This window comes from Camelus ferus, chromosome 2, assembly GCF_009834535.1.
Source record: "Camelus ferus isolate YT-003-E chromosome 2, BCGSAC_Cfer_1.0, whole genome shotgun sequence".
NCBI lineage: Eukaryota > Metazoa > Chordata > Mammalia > Artiodactyla > Camelidae > Camelus > Camelus ferus.
Genome location: NC_045697.1, coordinates 83,765,421 through 83,786,672, shown reverse-complemented (window position 1 = coordinate 83,786,672; position 21,252 = coordinate 83,765,421).

Sequence of the window (21,252 nt, the reverse complement as noted above, 5' to 3'; positions counted from 1 at the left end):
AGGGGCCCAATGAGGGTCCAGCGACTCTGGCGTGGGCGGGGTCTTGGAAGGCGTGGGCGGTGCCCAGCCTGGGCTGTCACAGCCGTTGCGGACGAGTCTGTGGTCTTCTCTTTTATCGTTTCTTTCCGGAGACACCAGCTCCCTTGGCGTATCAGTACTGTTTCCAAGTTATGGGTCGTTTGGTTGATTTCCTGTTCCATTAATTCCCCAGTTGCCAGTCCTGGCGTTTTAAAAATCGCCAGGTACCAGTTTTCTGCTGAAAGCACAAACCCTGACTACTTGAACCCTGGACTCTCATTTACTAGCTAAGCAGTCTTGGCTGGTTAATCACCTCCGTAAGCCTCGGTTTTCTCATTGGTAAAACGAGAGTTAATAAGAGTGCCTGCCTCACAGAATTGTGAAAACTGAAAGAATAAACAGAGCCAAACACACACCGCCATGGAGGTGTTTATTATTATTCAAATCTTTTATTACTTATTTTACCCTTCAGGCAGGGAACAACTGCATCTGCCACTGCTCTTCTCCAGAACTCATTAGCCCTTAAAAATGTTCCTACTTTACTATAATGCGTTTTATGGATTCTTTTCCTTAGAGACATGAGTGGGTCGTAGTAAAATGTGTCTTGGTTCATGTAGAGGTTAGAGGCCAGGGGACCTCTTTTTGTGCTGATATATCTGTCTTAGCTGGAAATAAACCCTGGGATAGGAAAACAGCCTACTGAAATTCCCTGACTGGGGCAGGGAGCAAGGAAGAGGCGTGATGGTGATGATTCACCTCTCTTCGTTAGAAAGCAGCAAAGACCAAAGTCTTATATACCACGTTTATCATCTTATTCCAAATTCAAAGTGGCAGAAGCAGATTGAGACATGTTGCCTAAAGTTGAATCGGGAAATTGTGGCAAGTACCTACCAACATTAGTAACAAATCTTCATTCTTTGAGAGAGGATTTATTTTTTGAAAATAGAATTAAATCCTCCAGATCAAAACAGGCAATCAGTCTAGGCCAAAAGTGGGCAGGACTAGACTTTACTAATTGTCATGTATTTCTCAAGAACTAGCTCTGAAAGGCAATTTTAAAAGAGGAGTCCTAAAAATCCCTTGTGTAATGGGAGCACTACTTGAAAAAGTATGTTAACTTCCAAGGGCCTATATTGTAAAAGACTGTACTAGTTTGTACATATAAATTGAAGTGTGTTTCTTTAAAAATCGGTTGCATCACCTGCTAGTGATGTAAGCTGAGTATTAATTTGAACTATTTATCAGTGATGTGAATAGGTATTTTGCTCACTCAAATATTTATTGATATTTACTAAGATTTTATATGGCAGTCACTGTGATGGACCAAAGGTTTATCAAGTCTATCAAAGACCAGAACCAAATCAGTCAGTTTTTCTTTAGGGAGTTTACTGTCTAAAGGAGGGAATTTTTTTTTCTAGCTAAGTGCAGTGCAGTTTATTTTCCTGTGATATTTGAGCCCTATACTCACCTAAAGTCTGCTCTGTGATAATGGTTGAGCTGGGAGTTTGCAAACTACATTTCCCAGCTTTCCTTGTCAGATGCCTTCTTGTGAGGTTCTACCGAGAACTCTGCACAGGCATAAAATCAGAAGGTGGAATGTGGGAAAGGTATTGTTCCTTATTTCTCGTACTCTCTGCTTCTGGTATCCAGGGGGAATGGCTGTGCCCTTTACAAAGTCTCAGAGCCAGTTGCAGCAGCCCTTTCTTAATGGTTCTGCTTTCCCTTTCCCTTTCCCTGCATATTTATGCAGCATCCACAGAAGTGAGTTTGCCTTGGGCTTTGATAATACCACCTCCACCTTCTACCAGCTCCAGGACTGGTAGCCACTTTCTGCAATTAGGAATTTCTGATTTAATCTCGCCTTCTCCTTTTTGCTCTTCTAGCCTTCAACATTTCTTCATAGCAAATGCTGTCTCTTTAGCCTTCTTTACATGATTTCTGTTTCCCTGCCTGGAACCTGTACTGATAAAGATGCAAATGTATACTTTCTTATACTATTTACAAAGCCATTGGAATCCAGCAGAGGGTTGTTGCAGTTTTCACAGAGAAAGGAATATAACTCCGAAATCTGTCTCCCAACCAATGAATTTTAAAACACTACACCACATCAGCACACTTGTAGAACATGCCTATCATGACATTCATTCATCATGGCAACACGAGGGCCACTAGGGAGTGTATGTAGTAGGGAGAGGGGAGAGAAGAAATTTGGAAACTCTTTGAAAAAGCAGTTTCAGTTCTAGGCACTTATTTTAAGGAAGTGATAAGAGATCCACATAAAAATTAATGCAGCTCCTCTTAAGGTCCTTGAGAATGTCTCTTCCAAACCTATGTATCCAACTGCCTACTGTACATCTTATTAAAATGTCCTCACAATTTCAAGGTTAACATGGATATAACCTCAACTCATTAATCACCCACATCCTATCAAAGACAAATTTAATTCCACTCCTTCGGGGTTTTCTATTTCAGAAAATAAGATCAATATCCACCCATTTTCCTAAAGAAGAAGCACTCTGCCTCTCCTTCAGCTTCCTTATCTGCTCTGTGACTGTAGTTCTGCCTTTGACCTCAACCTTCACACACACACACACACACACACACACCATTCTTCATTTCTGCAAACACAACCTATGGATGATACATATCCTGATTCACATAGTAAGTGCCCTACCAGCTTCTGGTCTATCAAATTCTTCATAGAAATTTGTGGAAAATTGTGATTTTATCACTTCCAAATCTGCTCAAAAGTTTTACATGTTTCCTCAATGTCTGGGGTAGTGCTGTCCAATAGAACCTTCTAGAATAACAGAAATGTGCTCTCTGCACTAACCAGTACAGTAGCGACTAGCCATATGCACCCACTGAGCACTTGAAATGTGGCTTGGGTACCCAAGGAACTGAATTTTTATTTGGTTTTAATTAGTTAAATTTAAGTGGCTGTATTTGGTCAGCAGCTACCATGTTAGATGACCCAGGTCTAAAAATCTAAACCACTCAACATTGTATGCTGAGCAGTCCTCTGCCACCCTGCCCAGCCTCATTCTCTTCTCCTTTTTGCACCCAATTTTACAGGCATATTAAAGTTTTGGTCTCCTTTGGTCTCCCAAACATACTTTCTTTCCTGTACTTTTTATGAATTTATACTAGAGCAAGAGGAAATTCTCCTAAATACAGAGAGAGGCTCTAAAATGACTTTAAAAATTACAACATTTGGTAAGCAGAACTTTTCAAGAAAGAACTAAAGAACTACAAATGAATGCTAGAATCTGTTGAAAACTTGCTTTCTCTCAGTGCCTTGTAAAGAACACTCAACAGATGGTTATTGATAAACTCGTTGATTGAAGCTAAGTCTCTCTAACTTTTCTGAGCTTTGTTGGAGAGATTGGCTGTAAGTAGCTGTGTTGGAGAGGGACAGGAGACAGCCAGTTAGCATTCTACATCTTCTACATTATCCTTGAAAATTCACTTATAGCCGTTAGGTGCAGAAGGTTTCCTAGGATGTGCATTTTATTGTGTTCAACAGGACAACTGTTAAAACCTAGTCCAGCTGTGACACAAGAGAATATTTAACAAGCCTCATGTGCCAAATAAATAGACTACATAAGAAACAGGCATTAAGATGGCTTTTCTTATCACATATTAGTAGATTTTTTTAAAGAGTACTGTGATTAAAGCATTGGTTTCCTGTAATATAAAATAAGAAGAAAATTTCACAGGCTGTATGTCAGTATTAAATGAAAATATGTGGAGAATTGAATAAGTATGATCTACCTGGGGAATTTGCATAAAATATCCTTACTGTCTTTTCAAAATGACCAAATTGGGAGGAACATGAGAAAAGGCAAGGGAAAAAATAGAATAAAATAATGCAGGGCTAGTTTAAGTAATGTTAATACATTTAATTGAATAGATAAAGAAAAATATTTAAATGTTGGTGATGTAACGTTAGTTTGCTGTATTATTTGAGAAAACCTGTTCTGCTAGAGAGCACAAAACAGGATGGATGAATCCCATAGGTTGTGTTAAGTACAGATAACAGAGTGCAGAGTAAGCAAGTAGCTTGTGGGACACAGGCAGAATTTATAAGATATGCTAAGTATAGTTACTAAGTAACTCTGTAACCTGAAAGCTATAAAGCTAGACAGACTCAACGAAATATATGATGGAACAAACAAGAGTGTTATTTATAGATGGAAGGGGATAGAAAGATCAAATCACGATCATTCTACCCCTGGACTGACAACCCTGTCACCATTTCATCAGGCATCCTTGGTCATATTCTGGACTCAAATACGGTCTACCTAAGAATTGCTGATAGTATTTATAGCTGTCGGCAGGAATTGGCAAGCTACAGCAATGACCAGGCATATTTGTCACTGCTTCTCTTTACAGAGCAACTATGTATCATTGGCCCCCAGGTACCTTCTGTCTGTTGACCTTGCTCAATGTCAGTCTGTACCCCAGTTATTAATGGCGAAGGCTGATATAGCAGAGAATGAGAAGGAAGGAGAGAGAGAGAAAACATGAAGATTGCATAATTTGGGATTTGTGTAGTATGGTGTTTCCTGTTAGCACCCTATCCTAAGTGTGTAATGTATCCTTTTTCCTCTTGCTTTAAAGGGATATGTGATTTGAGAATCTCCTTTTGATCTATGAGCCTGTCTGTCCCATGACTTCTGGGATAGCTTGGCTTGTAGTGTACTTGGAGGCCACCATTGCACCAAGGTAATAACCCATGACAACTTCTTCTAGAGAAACTTAAAAAAATAAGAACACAGGACTGTATAGTGTAAGCTGAAGTAATATGAGGAGGGTAAAGAAAGACTGTCACAAATTTGTAAGTTTTTCTTTAATGTTTATTATATTTTAAAGCATTTAAACTATCAAGAAGAGAGAAGAGTAAGAGGCTTTAAAAATACTTCTAGATAACTAGCAGAAAATGCATGTATAGTTCTACTTTACATGAATGTTTTTATTACTGCTATACAATTTCTGAAACATTCCCTGTAAATTAATTCCTATTTTAAAAACACTAAGAATTCAACTACTTTAAAGATCTATGAGATAAAAGATTTAGTTAAATGAAATATCCCTTTGGAATGAAAGTAATTTCCCCCTAATTTCTCTTTTATAATTTATTTTCTTTAACAGGTCACTGTATTGCTATGTATTACAGAAAATGTTGATTTAGAAACTTGTCAAGGTCATACAAATGGCCAACAGACACATGGAAAAATGCTCAATATCACTAATTATCAGAGAAATGCAAATCAAAACTATAATTTGTTATCACCTCACACCATTCAGAATGGCCATTATTAAAAAGTCCACAAATGATAAATGCTGGAGAGGCTGTGGAGGAAAGGAAACACTCTGACACTGTTAGTGGGAATGTAGTTTGGTGCAGCCATTATGGAAAACAGTATGGAGATTCCTTAAAAAACTAAAAATACGCTTACCATATGATCCAACAATCCCACTTCTGGGTATATATCTGGAGGGAACTCTAATTTGAAAAGATACATGCACCCCATTGTTCATAGCGCACTATATACAATAGCCAAGACATGGAAACAACCTAAATGTCCATTGGCAGATGACTGGATAAAGAAGCTATGGTATGTTTATACAATGGAATACTACTCAGCCATTAAAAAATTCAATTTGCAGGAACACGGATGGATCTGGAGATCATCACTCTAAGTGAAGTAAGCAAGAAAGAGAAAGAAAAATTCCTCATGATATCATGCCTGTGTGGAATCTAAAAAAAAGAAGAAAAGAAAAAAGATGGTAATGAACTTATCTACAAAACAGACACAAACTCAGACACAGTAAACAAAGTTATGGTTACCAGGGGGAAAGTGGGTGGGAAGGGATAAATTGGGAATTCAAGATGTGCAAATATTAACTACTATATATAAAATAGATTAAAAAACCAAATTTCTTCTGTATAGCACAGGGAACTATATTCAATATCTTGTAACCTATAATGAAAAAGACTATGAAAATTATATGTATGACTGAAACATTATGCTGTTCATCAGAAATTGACACATTGTAACTGACTATACTTGAATTAAAAAAAAAACAACTTGTCAGGTAAGTGAAATGCCTATAACAGCATGTAGGGTTTTCTCTAAGAAAACCACCATACTTACATAAGAAATGAAATTGTTTATGAGGCAAATACTTCCTGGAGCTTACTCTGTGGTTTTATTAAAAGAGTAGGAAGTTTTGTGGTGTTCCTCATTGAAACTAATAGCCTCAATACTTTATACTGTTTTTTAATTTGTTTGTTTTTATAGCTTAATTCTTACTTTGAAGTTGAGTATTCTCTCCCTCCAAAATTTGAAATGTTAAAAACAACTAGAAGAAGAAAGTGCATTCTGTGATGAATCAAAATAAAACCTATATTCAAAGGGAGATTGATAATATAATAGCATTAAGTGCTGCTTATTTTTTAATGATCTGTTTGGGATTTTAAATATTTATATCATTTTGTAACATATACACAAAACCAGTAGAAACAAAGTACTATTATAAAGAAATCCACTATTCTAGATATTTGGACCGTAAAAATACTAAAAATTATTTTTGTAACTTTATACCAAACTACCATAATGATGGATTTAGTTGTATACATTCTTTAAAACATGTGACATATTATTGTACCCAATGCAAATATTGCAATGTTTAGAATATTTAGAATTAAATTTCTAAATTCCAAAAAATTAAGTTTCAAATGAATATGAAAAGACAATCCTTGTATATATGCTCAAAAATAAAGATATTGAAACCAAATCATAGTTAACATGGTAAATCTGTTTCAGATTATAAATCAGTGCATCCAAGAGAAATCATTGGAGTTGCCTTACTTTCTCCATTCCTGGTATTCTCCGGGCATTTGTGTCAAATAACTTAGGAATGTGCAGAATTAGTATTCACTGGCTGTTCAGAATTTGTTCAGAATTTCCTGATTTGAATCATCTCTGCATTTTTTTCCTCCCATCCATTTTTAGGTCAGATGTACAATAAATCAAAGCATGTTGATCCTAGTGAAATTTAACAGAGAAAAACAGCTTTGGCTACAGAAACTTGAAAAGCTTTACTGAAGGGGAAAAAATTGGACATTTTCTCATCCTGGAGAGAAACTAGATTCTAACTTAAATTTCCAACTGTAATAGTTTTGCTATTTCTCTAAAGGCTGAACCTTGCATATAGTAAGACTTACCTTAAGCCAAAATACGTAGTTTCATATTTGTAGCACAGTAATACTGCTATGTAAGTTAACTAATTCAGGAAAACTGGAAATCATATTACAAAGAAGCAACTCTCACATCTATATCCAAGTCTAGGCTGCTAGTTGCTGAAAACAGATACTATATTCATACTAGGGTCGGGGAACACATGATTCTGTATATATGTATATATACACATGCACATATGCATATATAGCAATAGTAAAATTTGGAAAATTTTTGCTGAGTATATAGGAAGAAGACCTTTGTATTTAAAATATTGAATACGGACTTGTAGTATACATTCATAAAGCAAGTTAATTATTTTCTTCCACTGACCTTTCTTTGAGGCTGGTTCTCCCCCTGTGGCTGGATACAAACTTAAGCAGTCTTCATGCTTTTTCTGGTTATTTTTATTTATTAGAAACAGTTATTTGATTGTTTAAGCTCCAGTCTTGGTTTAACAATCAAAATATGAGGTCAAAATTTAATTTCAGCCTTCAAGTTAAGGAATATCTCCTTACGTGGTCTCCAGGCCACTTGCAGGCCTGAAGCTAACACTTCCGGAGGTAGAGAAAAGAGGACACAGTCTGCTGCTTCTCTCTTTCCATTGGGGATGCTCCAGCTCCATCTCCTTCAGGCCTACGGACCCTCCCAAGGCTCAAGTGTGGAGGCTGGGGGGATTTAATGGAAGCCACTTACAGGAAAAGTTCTTACTAAATTGGTACTGTCTTCATGACCTAGCACTGACACATTTTGGACTTGGCAGATATTTAAAACTGACTCTTTCTGGTGAGCATTTTCATGGGTTCTTCCAAAACCCACTGTACTCTCCCTGTGGGTTCCCATGACAAGAGCTGATGTGTTTCTGTTCCTGTTGGTCCTTGGCTTTATTTATTTATGTGGCTTACTTCTTCAGAGGACTATTCACCCCCTCTTGGCCATACTTTTGGACATAAACTAAAAAGACCCCACTCTGGCTTTCTTAAGTGAGTGGCCCACATTTGGTTCATGGAAAATCTCATTGTTTGCCCCAAAAGACTCTGGGAGCAGTAATTTACTGCTGGAACTCAGGAAAACCAGATATCCTATTACTAAGTGGTCACTTTACCCCTTTTGTGTCTGCTTTCTGAGCAACTAGCCAGCCATTCCAAACGGGAAGTAAACTCTCCCACGTCTCCCAGAACTTAAGTTCTCCCAGTGGTCTCCTTAAAGCCTCCTTTCTTGATTTAGGTAAAGGGGGACTAGCCTCTACCTCTCTTCCCTGAGGGGAAGGGTGATATTGCATCACAACAACAGTAAACTCTGAAAACTCTCTCCTCCAATCTGTAACTCCTCATCATTTGAGAACTTTGAAGTGGGTTAAGTAATTCAGAGCCTTACAACCAATTATCCTCTACTTCTTGTATAAGCCCTACGGGGTGGTTGTCATCTTCACTTGGGAATGTTGTATTTACTCTCTTGAGGTCCTAGCCAAAACTCCCACAGGTACTGTTGTACACTTCAATGAGAAATATATAAGTATATATACACACCCTGTAAAATAGTTCAATTTTTAAATTAAACTTTTTATTTTGAGATAACTGTAGATTCTCATGCAGTTGTAAGAAATAATAGAGATTGCATGTACCATTTACCTGTTTCTCCTAGTGGTAACAATTTGCAAAACTGTAATTCAGTATCACAACCAGGATATTGACATTGATAGAACACTTCTATCTCCACAAGGATCCTTCATGTAGCCCTTTAATAGCCACACCCACTTCCCTCACACTCCCACCTCCTCCCTTAACCCTTGGAAACCACTAACCGGTTTTCCATTTCCATTATTTTGTCATTTCAAGAATATTATACAAATGGAATAATACAGTATGTAACCTTTGGGGATAATTTTTTTACACTTAGCATGATTCTCTGGAAAATCAGCCAGATTGTTGCCTGTATCAATAGTTTATTCCTTTTTTATTGTTGAGCAGTATTGCATGATATGGATATACCGTAATTTGCTTAACCATTTATGTCCAATGACAAGTCTGATGATATGACCAATGAAGGACATATAGTTTTTTTTTCCAGTTTTTGCTATTATTAATAAAGCTACTGTAAACATTCCTGTGCAGATTTTTGTGAATATAAGTCTTCATTTCTTTGGGATAAATGCCTGGGGTGCAATTACTGTGTCATATGGTAATTGCATGTTTAGTTTTTTTTTTTAAACTGTTTTCCAGAGCATTTGTATCATTTTATACTCCCACCAGGAATGTATAAGTGGTCTGGTTTCTCCACATCCTTGCTGGCATTTGATAGTGTTATTATTTATTATTTTACCTATTCTGATATTTTATTTACATACACACATACACACACATAGTGTGGCTTACATACCAATGTGATGAGAAAAAACACTGCAGACATATTTCTTATTTTGAAGTGAAAAAACTTTCTAATACTAAAACTATCTCATTGTGGTTTTAATTTGCATTTCCCTAATGAATAATGATGTTGAATGTAATTTCATGTTTATTTGCCATCTACATATCTCTTTTTGGTCTCTTCATGTCTCTTTCCCATGTATTAACTGCACTATTTGCTTTTTACTGTTGAGTTTTGAGAGTTCTTTATATAGTCTAGATATTAGTCCTTTGTTAGTATGTGGTTTTCAAATATTTTATTTCAATTGGCAGCTTGTCTTTTTGTCCTTTTAGAAGAGTCTTTCACTGAGTGAAAGTTTTAATTTTGATGAAGTCTGAGTTTTATTTTTATGGATCGTACTTTTGGTGTAAAGTAATAGTTAACATTTTTGTCTGTGTGGAAATAAATACATCATCTTTTTCCCTCACTTCCCATGTCGAAATCATTGGCAGTTCCTGTAAGAAACAACTCTATAATAATAATCTAAATATATCTACTTTTCCCTGTTTTTACAGCTACCTCTTTTCTGTTTGTCTTTCAGACACAAGTGCCTTTTTACTCTTGGCCCCAGCATCTGCAGGTCCCTCCTCCAATGCTGGTAGCTTTTCCTTAATAGGTCTCTCCACAGTCAACTGTTCTAAGGTGACTTCACTGATGACCCTATTCAAAGAATCTTATGTTTCTTCTATCACTTTCTGTTATTACTCTTTTTCATAATTATTTTATTTTGCACTTGACTAGCTGAAGTTATTTACTTCACTTGCCCCCACTCAAAGGTAATCTATCAGGGCAGTGGCCTTGACTGTCATATTCATCACATCTCAAACACCCAGCACATAGGGATCACTCAATTAATATTTATTAAATGTTTAATATTTCTATTTTCTGCTCAACAAGCAAATTGCCTTTTGAATATTCAACTCCTGCTAGTGGATGCAGTATGTCCTCAAAAAGGACTATTTATAATATTGCTATTGAATTAGAAAAACAAAGAAAAGTGAGTTCTAGTTTCTGATAAATTCAACTCATGTTACCACTAAGTCATGTTTTTTATTCCTGGTGCATGAAGCACACAAACGATGTAGGACAAAATATATCTCAAACATATCTTGATTCTAACTGCAAGAGAGGATACCATTATTGTGTTTCCAAGTTCCAGAAACCGTGGAAATTTTTATCCTTTGACTTCACCAGTAATTCTATGATTTAACATAAGCAAGTCTGAACAGATCTTTACTGCTTAGTGTCTTGTTCTGTTAAAAGAATATAAAGCAAGCTTACCTCATCAAGATGCTATGTAAAAGTTTCTATTTATTCCAAGTACTGTAGGATTTTTGTGTCTATATTTGTGTGGAACGGCACATTTATTACATGGTGGTATCAAAAGACTTTGTGCCACAAAGGATGCAACATTCTTAGAGATACTAGGGGATTATATTACACATGTTCGATTAATTTGGGGGATTGTGTTGCAGATAAATCTAAAGATAAAATTGGAATTTAGCTAGACTGAAAAATTGTCTTAGATTATTTTAAATTGTGTTTTTAGAATACAACTCAGATATCTCAGGATAGCCTCAGTGAACTATACCTTATAAACTTAAAAGTTTATAAAGTTTATGTGTGTGTGTATATTAGAACATTGAAGACATTCCTTATTTTGAAATGAAAAAAACTTTTTGATATTATTTGTATTCATTTACTTGAGACCCCGTGGAACTCAACACAATAATAAAACACAAGAATAGGGAAAAAAAATCATCAACTTATCCAAGATGTAACTCGGATTCTTAAATAATTCTAAAAGAAAATGAAATTTGAAATATACTATATAGTTTCATAAGATACATTGTGTATAGAGTTTTTAAAAGAATTTTAAAATGTCAAAACAGTCTTATAGTTACCTTAATATAACTAGGAGTATTTTAATAGAATTCAGTAAAATAAAAAATATAATTTAATTTATAAAATTAGAATTTTTATTTATAAATATAAAGTAGGCTTTTGAAATTCTGGAGCCATGAAAATGAACTAGCTTTATGACTTGGATAAAATCACCTAACCATTTTGTATCCCAGGTTCCTCAACTGCAATTCAAAGGGCATGAAATAATTCAGTGGTTCTCAGACATTTTAGTCAAGGACCCCTTTATCCTCTTAAAAACTGGGAACCTCAAAGAGCTCAATTTATGTTTGTGAGGATTATATCAATCATTATTTACAAGGTTAGAAATTAAAACCGAGAAAAACTTAAGAAATTCATTCATTTAAAAATAACTATCCCACTATACGTTAGCATAAACAATATGTTTTATGAAAATAACTGTATTTTCCAAAACAAAAGATTCTTTTGAAAAGATTGGCATTGTTTTACATTTTTAAAAAATCTGTTTAATGTTTGGCTTAATAAAGAATGGCCAGATTCTCATATTTTTTCCTGCATTCACTTCGCTGTGTTATGTTGTTTTGGTTGAGGTATATGAAGAAAATCTGGTCTCGTGCAGATATCTGGAAAGGAATGTAAGCCTTTAAAACTTCAATATTCTTTTCAGATAATTATGGATATTCTTCTTCATACTACATGGAAACTTGACATGTGGTAATTTTTTAAAGCCTAGTTGCTATGTGAAATCTGAAATCATAGCAATGAATATTTCATATCAAGAAGTTTGCCTTTTGTTAAAGTTTCATACCTTTTTGGGGATTGGCTTGACAAAACTAATAAATGTTATGCCACCCTTTAGTATACCACTGAAGAATGATGTGATAAGAGTTTTTTTCCTTTATCTTTATTTGACTACTTTTCATTAATGAATATTCTTTCATTGTCTTGAAAATATTTATTTTTGGTGAATTTTCTCAAGGCTAGATGATAGATAGTTAAATAGATATCACAGATTTCATAGTAAATAGATACCTTAGTAAAACGACGAACACTGAATATCATTAAGTTAGTTAGAAATTCTGTGAGTGTCTTCAAACTGAAAGATAGAAGTAGATTGGTGGGGGAGGGGAGAAGGTAGAACATTATTATTAATATATTATTCTCAGGGTTATATTTTCAGATGCCTATGGACCTATATTGAATATCCTAGTGTGAACATCTCTGATGGGCAGGACAAAGAGGAAAGAATAAGAAGACATTGCCTAGATTTATAATAATAGTAGAAAATGAAACTTGTGTATTTGAGAGCCGTATGACTCATGGATAATTAGTATGTTTGCCTTGATTGGGCAGAGGAATAAGTAATGTTGCTAGCAAAAGGATGCATGTGTTTTAAAACAGATTCTGGGAGGATTTGAATGGCTGTATGTAGAAGACAGATGGATAGCTGATTAGCATAAAGTATTGCTTTAAATATATTCCTCCATCAAAAGTGTTAGAAGTCGATCTGAAATTTGCCTCCAGCAGTCAGTCTGGGAAAGGAGAGGAAATGTGAAAATGTGATTATTTAATATTCAAAGAGGATTGCTCTGCAAATCTGGAAAATACAAAGATTCTCTATCAAAAGTTTGCCTTTTGTTAAATTTCATGTAATCTGTGAGGCAGTGGTTTAAAAAGCATCAGTTTGTTCTGATAGCATTATCTCATTGTACATACTCACTGATTAAACCTTTTATTCACCAATAAAATGTTCCCTATCATTAATTTTCGTCAGAACAATATACTACAAATGGTAGCTTGTAGATTCTGCTCTGTCATGCTTAACATATTGCATTATTCAATCGCTTTGGTATTCTCAGTATTAATCTTAGACTCTTAAATAATATCTTCTGGGTATTATGTCATTTCTATCCATATTGTACTTAATAAATCATAGCAATTTGAACTAGATAATTAAATGAAGGTTGAATACTATGGACTAGAATATTCGAAGGGCACTACTTTTTGTTGACCAACCTTATTTAGAAGGTTTCATGGATGTTTTTCTTGGTTAAAAATAAATGTTCAACATAACCACTTTTTCCTATGACTCACATTTTAGAAATAATAAGATCTTCATTATTAATATATTGAATAATATTCTTTAAATCATAGTTAAATATCTCTACTAAAATGTGTTGGAACTTGTCAAAAATGTTCCTAATACAGTTTTTTAATTATATATATATAATTTTTTCAGAATTTTGTGACTTTTTATTCAATATTTCATGTTCTTTTCTAACTTATGGAAAAGTGGGTCAGTATACAAATGTTCTGAGCATATTAATGTTTTTCAATTGTTTTTCACGCCCTGGCAATAAATGTGTTTGGCCCTGTGCACTTTATTTTTTCCCAAGACATCTTGTTAACCCCTTCCGGATACTGGAGTTTTTTTGTTGTTTTTTGTTTTTTCAGTAAGAGTAGGCCTACCTTACTGCCTTAAAGTGTATTATTAGGAACAATATATATCAACTTTGAAGACTCTAAACTGGTAGTGGTAACCTATCCTTGAGCTAGATCAATAGAAATGTTTTTCCTTTTTTTACATTTTATTTGTCTTCTGTCTCTGGTCAATATCTTTTAATACATCTGTGACATGAAGTAAATTGATCTGTAACATGTTTCTCAATTTATGTAGCTGATTTCATACATTTTAAACACTGTAATCAATCTTTCTAGTAGTTGCAATTTTTCCCTACTCAGGGAAAATGTTGGTGGAAAGTTATAGCCATATAAATATGGCTTTTATACCCTTCTAGCATTAATTTTATGTGCAACATTTAATTTTTTTCTAATATGCTTAAGAAAATGTAGAGGATTAGAAATTAATAAAAACTGATTAATTTAATTTTACTTTACAGTAAATTTAAGTCATTAAATTGTTTTGTATTTTTGATGATTTATTCTTTTTATGTTAATGTTACAGTTTTTCTAAATTTTCTATATTACGTTCACAGTGAAAAATCAGACTTTATTTTATTTTGCTATATGATATGTAAAATATAAGGTCCTAAACAACTGAAAGGAAATGTGCAAAATATAACCTCAATTATCTTGGAGTGGTGAGACTTAAGAATTTTAAGAACAGATAAACAAGATTATACTGTATAGCACAGGGAAATATACACAAAATGTTATGGTAGCTCACAGAGAAAAAAATGTGACAATGAGTGTATATATGTCCATGTATGACTGAAAAATTGTGCTGAATGCTGGAATTTGACACAACATTGTAAAATGATTATAAATCAATAAAAAATGTTTAAAAAAATAAGAAAAAAAGAATTTTAAGAACATATAACTATTCTGGATGAATAAGGGGGAAATGTCTTTTAAATTTAATTTTATATATGCAAGTCTTATGTCGAAATAATCAGAGAAAGTATCCTGAACTGTTTTATTTTACTTAGTGGTGTAGAAATATACAGAAGGAAATCAGATGAAGATTACACTTGTGGAATTGAGATAAAGAAACGAAAATACTCTAAAATTCTTTCCTACTTTATCTGGTGAATATTGCAGTTCATTACTTTATATCTTTTCAGTGATTATTTTGCTGAAGACACAGATCTCACTTCTGAGAGTAGGTAAATAAACATAGTCAAAGACCAAAGGTATTTTTGCGTTAATGTGGCTTATTCCAATGCTTCAGGAATTAGCTTGTTTAAAAGTAATTTATCAAGTACATGAGAAGTCATAACTTCAGTATGGCATTTCAGAAGTTCTACCTAAATATTTTAGTTAGGTATTTCTTTTTATAAGAAATATACCTCTTCAGTTTTGATCATTTTGACCCCAATGTTTTGGCCCTGAGGAAATATTAAATACAATTATTATAATTGGAGTACACAACTTGTGAACCAACTTAGACAATTTTCCAACCAGTCAGTACTTTCAACATTACACTACAAGCCAGTTAGTTCCTCCATCAATTTTCTATGTAACTTAGTTAACATTTCCAGTTTTCTCATTTTTAGTTTCACTTTCACTGAAGTTACTCTCACATTTTATAATCAATATTTTTAATTCATCTAAATTGATTTTTTTCCTAAATAAAATGAACCATAATTTTACTGTGAACTTTCCTTTTGTAACTGTTACAGCCATGCCATTTTTTTCTAGCCTAAATTTTATTTGATTTTTCTATATAAATGATTATTTTTGAAAAGATTATCTTGGAAAGAGTCACTCAATGCCTCTTCTCATAAGACATGAAGAAATATAAGAGACCCATGGAGAACTGTCTTCCAACAATAAGGCAAGAGGCCGAGAGGCTGCAGCTGTTCTGGTAAATTGACTGCTAAACTTTGGAATTAAGGGTGGCATCAATTCTTCCTTTTTTTTTTTTTTTTTTTTTTTCTTGTCTATTTCTGTTTCCCAGAGGGGAGGGTATAGCTTAGTGGTAGAGCACATACTTAGCATGCATGAGGTCCAGGGTTTAATACTCAATACCTCCATTAAAAAAATAAATAAAAACCTAATTACCTCTCCCCTCAAATTATAAAAAACAAAAAAACAAAAAAACCCCTCTTTCCTTCTGTGTGTCCCTTCACTACTGTTTCTTGCATCTAGCATAATGCCCCAGCACCTAATACACTGCCTGGCATAGAGAAAGCCCTTATTTTTTTGAAAGACTAAACGAAGGAATTCAGTTTCCTTTCGCTGCAGCAGCAAATTACCACAAACCCAGCAGCATAAAACAACACAGATGTATTATCTTACATTTCTGTTTCAGAAGCCCAGCATGGGTCTCACGGGGCTAAAATCCTGGTGTTAATAATGCTGACTTCCTTTCTGGGGGCTGTAGGAGAGAATCTATCTTCTTGGCTTTTCTAGCTGCTTGAGGTCACCAGCATTGTTTGGTTCATGGCTCCCTTTTCTCCATCTTCAAAGCCAGCAACATAGCATCTCTCTGATCCCGCTTTCCTTGTCACGTCTCTTTCTCACTCTCTCCTTTTTTGGCTGACTTCCACTTTTAAGGACCCTTGTGCTTACATTGGGCCCACATGGATAATCCAGGGTAATTAATGTCAGCTGATTAGCATCCTTAATTCTATATGCAGCCTTCATTCCCAGTTCCCATGTAACATAAGATGGCAGCAGGTTCCAGGGATTAAGTTGTGGACATTTTTGAGGGGGGTCCATGTTATGCCTAAATCCTGCAGAACAATGCCTATTTTGGCCAGTCAGATCTAGCTAGGGGGCAAGGTAGCAGCAGAGAAATTTAACTGAAGAAACCACTTAGAAGGATGTTATAAACAGGGCAAGCTTGCTGTCTTTTGCTTATCTAGTGAACCCAGTCATTGCATTGTGATTTTAAAAATACCACTAAACTAAATGATGCATAAATATATTAAAATGATTATCCCTTGTGTTAGGATTATGGATTACTTAAGTGTTTTTTTTTAATGTTTTCTTGTATTTACAAAGTTCTCCACAATAAGTGAGTTTTGCGTTTATAATGAAAATAATTTTTCAGAATTGCCAATCTCCACAGACTGCGAAAGTTACAAACACACAGAAAAGAAATAAGTGAAATCGCACATATAAAATTGCTATAAATGACAAAGGCTAAATACATATAATGACCACAAACTCAACATAAGTTTGCCAATAAACATATTAAGAACACTGTGGATCACATTTCAAAATATGGTAAGATTATCAAGTCATCCTGCTCTTACACTTGGCACAAGTTATTCATAGCATCCTATTTCTTTTCTGAATTTCTAGTAAATGTACCATGTAGAGGCATTAAAATGACTTAAAAAATTAGATGGAGTAAGTAAGAATTATTTCTTCTGATAAAGAAATTGGTGAACAATGGGTTAAAACATGGTCAGAGGACAAGAATAAACTTGGCAAGCACTGGGCTTCCTAGTGCTTGTCTCTGTCTTAGGTTGAGTTGTGAAGGGATCAAGAAGTAACCAGGTTCGGCTTCTAAAGATGCTCCCAGCTAGACTCTGGCTGCAGGTTATGGTTACTGAAAGCCCGCACATGCAAGTTTTGAGCCATTCCAGATGAAGCAAGGAATGTACCCCACTGGCTGATGAGACTCGGGTTTTGATGATTGATCCAGTACTTGGAGTGCCAGGGATAGGTGCCTGGAACATGGAAAACTGGTTTTATGCCTCAGTTTCCCTGTTCAGCACTCCTTCCCCGGACTAAGACTAGAGTTCTACCCAGAACCTCAGCCTGTCCCAGATGGACTGGATCACCAATGCTATGCCAGCACCAACCCTAGAGCACTGATTCAAATCTGTCCAGGACAGCTGAAGTCACGCCGTGGAGGGTATAATTTTCCAGAACCACTATGCTTTTCTTAAATATGGCTATAAGTTTTTTTCATTTTCAAAGTCATATAATTACATGACAGAACCTTAGAAAATTTAGAAAATAAGGACAAATTCAATACACAATACCCCAACCCCAACACAATCTTCTCATGGAGTTTGGTATAGTTATTCCTAGAAAGTTTTGTATGGGTAGTCATTTTTATAAGCAGGTAGAGCAAAGTTCCCAGCTTGAGAATAAACTGCTTACCACAGAACTCAGATACACCTAGCATGTCCCTAAGTCCTGCTGAGACCTGCCAGGAGACAGAATTGGGAGGAGGACTCTCAGATGGGATTCCTTCCAGCCTCATTGACCCATAGATGAGTTCTAGGGAGAGGGGACAGCAACTAAATATCAAAAACCCTTCTCACCAACCAACCAACCAACCAACCAACAAACAAATGGAAGCCAGATCTCGTTACTGTTTGAGGCCCAGGTGTTACTTTATCACTAAAGTGAGAGAAGAGTGATTCTCACAGCTTCAGCAGTGAACGCAGTGGAACTTCTACATTAAGGGCTTGGGGACAGCTTCCTAGGACACTAATATGGGGGAGGAGGAAGAGAAGAAGCAAGATCTGATAAATGAGATGACTGAGTTCTTGAGCACACAGGTGATAACTTCTGAGAATGTGCAGAGATGGGCCTTTTGAAGAAGGACAGCCGGCCTCACAGTTGAAGATAGAGGAGAGGACTGTTACTGCGAACTTGTTATTCTGCCTCCAGACTGGAATGGCTTGAAGGAACTCGGGTCCATTTTGGAGGCTTTGGAGGAAAATGATATGCCAGTGCATTGTGCATGTGCTCCAACGACTGCTTTGTCCCCTAGAATTCATGGATATATTTGAGACAGTGGTGCAGACGTGATTAGAAGTCTGCCCTGTAGGCTCCTGGAAGGCTGGGACTGTGCCTACCTCATTTTCTATCCCAGCCCTTTGCACAGTGCTGCACACAGGAAGTGCTCAGTAAACATGTGCTCAATAAATGCCAAATAAATGCCAAATGAGGCCTGGTGCATTTAGTTACATGTGGAACACTCAGAGGTTATCACTGATTTGGGGAAACCAGTGAATGCTCTGTGACGAGGCTAAAACTAAAGAGATCCAGTGGACTGCTTTAAGCTCCTCAGAGGGTGGGAACTGATCTAACGGCCACAAATCACTTGTGTCCTTGGTGCAGATAATCTGCACAACTGTGATGGAATACCGTGGCTGGACGTGGTGGTTTTGCTCTGAGAACATTAAAAGAAGACTCTTTGTACAGTTAGAAACCTGAGAACCAGGTGCTGATGACCCAAGCAGGATGTCCACTGCCAGGAGGGAGGGTTTGTGGGATGAATGCTCTCTGATATGTCTGCCACCGCCGCTGTGTCTGTGTCCCTGGGGTGAGCTGCGGCCACCCCTTGCCTCCCCGGGAGACCGTCCAAGACCAGCAGATGATCTTGAGCTTCATGAGGTTAAGAAACTGACTTGAAAGCAGAAGAAACAGAAATGACCACCACATAAGACTACTTCATGCAGATTCTACAACTGAGGTTGTATGAGTCAGAGAAGTAAATTTAAACTCAAAATTTTAGCAGCTTAACGTAACAAAAATACTTAACTTCTAGGGAGTGCAAATTCATACACACTGTCTCAAGGGTAATTTGGTAATGTCATAATAATTCACCATGTGCCAGTCATTAAATGAATTTTCTCATTTGCTTTTCTCAATAGTCCTACATAGTCCTGCATCATGTACTAATATTAACTCCATCATGCAGATGGGGAACTGTGAGATGAAGTAAGTCATCCAAGAATGGACAGCCAGTGAGTAGCAGAGTGAGGCTTTACATGCAGGCAGCCAAGCTTTGGAAGCCAAGTTTTCAGTCCCTACACTGATCCATCTCTTTCTGTAGTGAGAGGTAAGGGCCCTCTGAATCCCTCTTCTGTGTTTTAGGAATTTGTTATAAGCACAAATAAGTATGTTTCTGAAAAGATTGGTGTTGCAACCCGGACTATAGTGGTGAAAGACTGTAAGCATCTAAAGTGAGGAAGCAGCGGGTGTGGGGGGAGGGTACAGCTCAGTGGTAGAGCACATGGTTAGCATGCACGAGGTTCTGGGTTCAATCCTCGGTACCTCCATTAAAATAAACAAACAAACAAACAAACAAACAAGCAAACCTAATTATCTCCCTCTCCAAAAAAAAATTTAAAAGAAAAGAAAAAGAAAGTGAGCAGCAAATCTTAGATATTAAGCCTCTGCAGGTCCTACAGTCAGTAGATCTGATCACCTACCATGGGACTTTGTGCAAGTCACTGACCTGTTCCAAACCTCTTCTGTATTGGAACAGTAATGTGCCAACCTCACAGGAAATTAAAATAGGAAAATACTGCTTTCTGGATGGCTAAACTAAAGATGTGACTGCCTGCATTAAAATTAAAGTCCTTTAGAAAAATCTCCAAACTTATGATAATATAATTATATAAATAAAGCAGTGTTTTGCTACGAACATGATCAGTTCAATCTTCAGTGAATTATAGTTTGAGAAACCTAGAGGGAAATTGTAAAGAGTTAAATTTCTAAATCTGCAGCAGCTCTGATGAAACGATGGCTGTCCAGCCTGCCTCCCTCTGCTGTCTATCTGCATTTTTACATAAAGCAACAGTCTACGAAGGCAGAGGTTCTACAGGGTGTGTGGTGTGTGTCCACTAATACAAGGTCTACTGTTGTTTGACTTTAGTTCAAAGACGGAAGGTTACTTTTTTGGTTTCGATTCTAGAAATCATCCTATCTGGTTCTACACCACTTTGACATCCAGGTAATTGTTCATGTTCCACCACAAGGGTCGTAAAAGGAAGTACACAGCCTTGAGGCAGTGATGTTTCAGACCAAGGGCGGCTTTGAATCTCACCTCTCTCACACTGGCCCACCAAGTGAAATACTGAGTTCTCTGTGTACTGGTAAAACAAAATGAAGGACACTTCTTTAAACCTTTTATCTTTACTGGAACTAATTTTTACTATTATGTTGTCTTTCTTTTCAATTTAGAAAGGTAATAAGAGAAAGAATTATAGGGGGAACTATGTTTCTGTTTCAATGTTTTGAACAGAGTAATCTGTTGAGTCTGACATTTTTTTAGAAACCTTGCACATGATTTTTAAATAAAGTTTGCTGCTTCTTAAGGCTCATTTAAAGAAACTTCAAAATACAAAGAAATGTATGAAAATTATCTTGTGATTTCTACAATTCAGTGGGACTTATTTAAGATTAAAGTGCCAGTAATAATTTTTGCTGCCCAGCGGAAACACAGAACCTAGATCAGATGGTCCTGACTATGTATAAC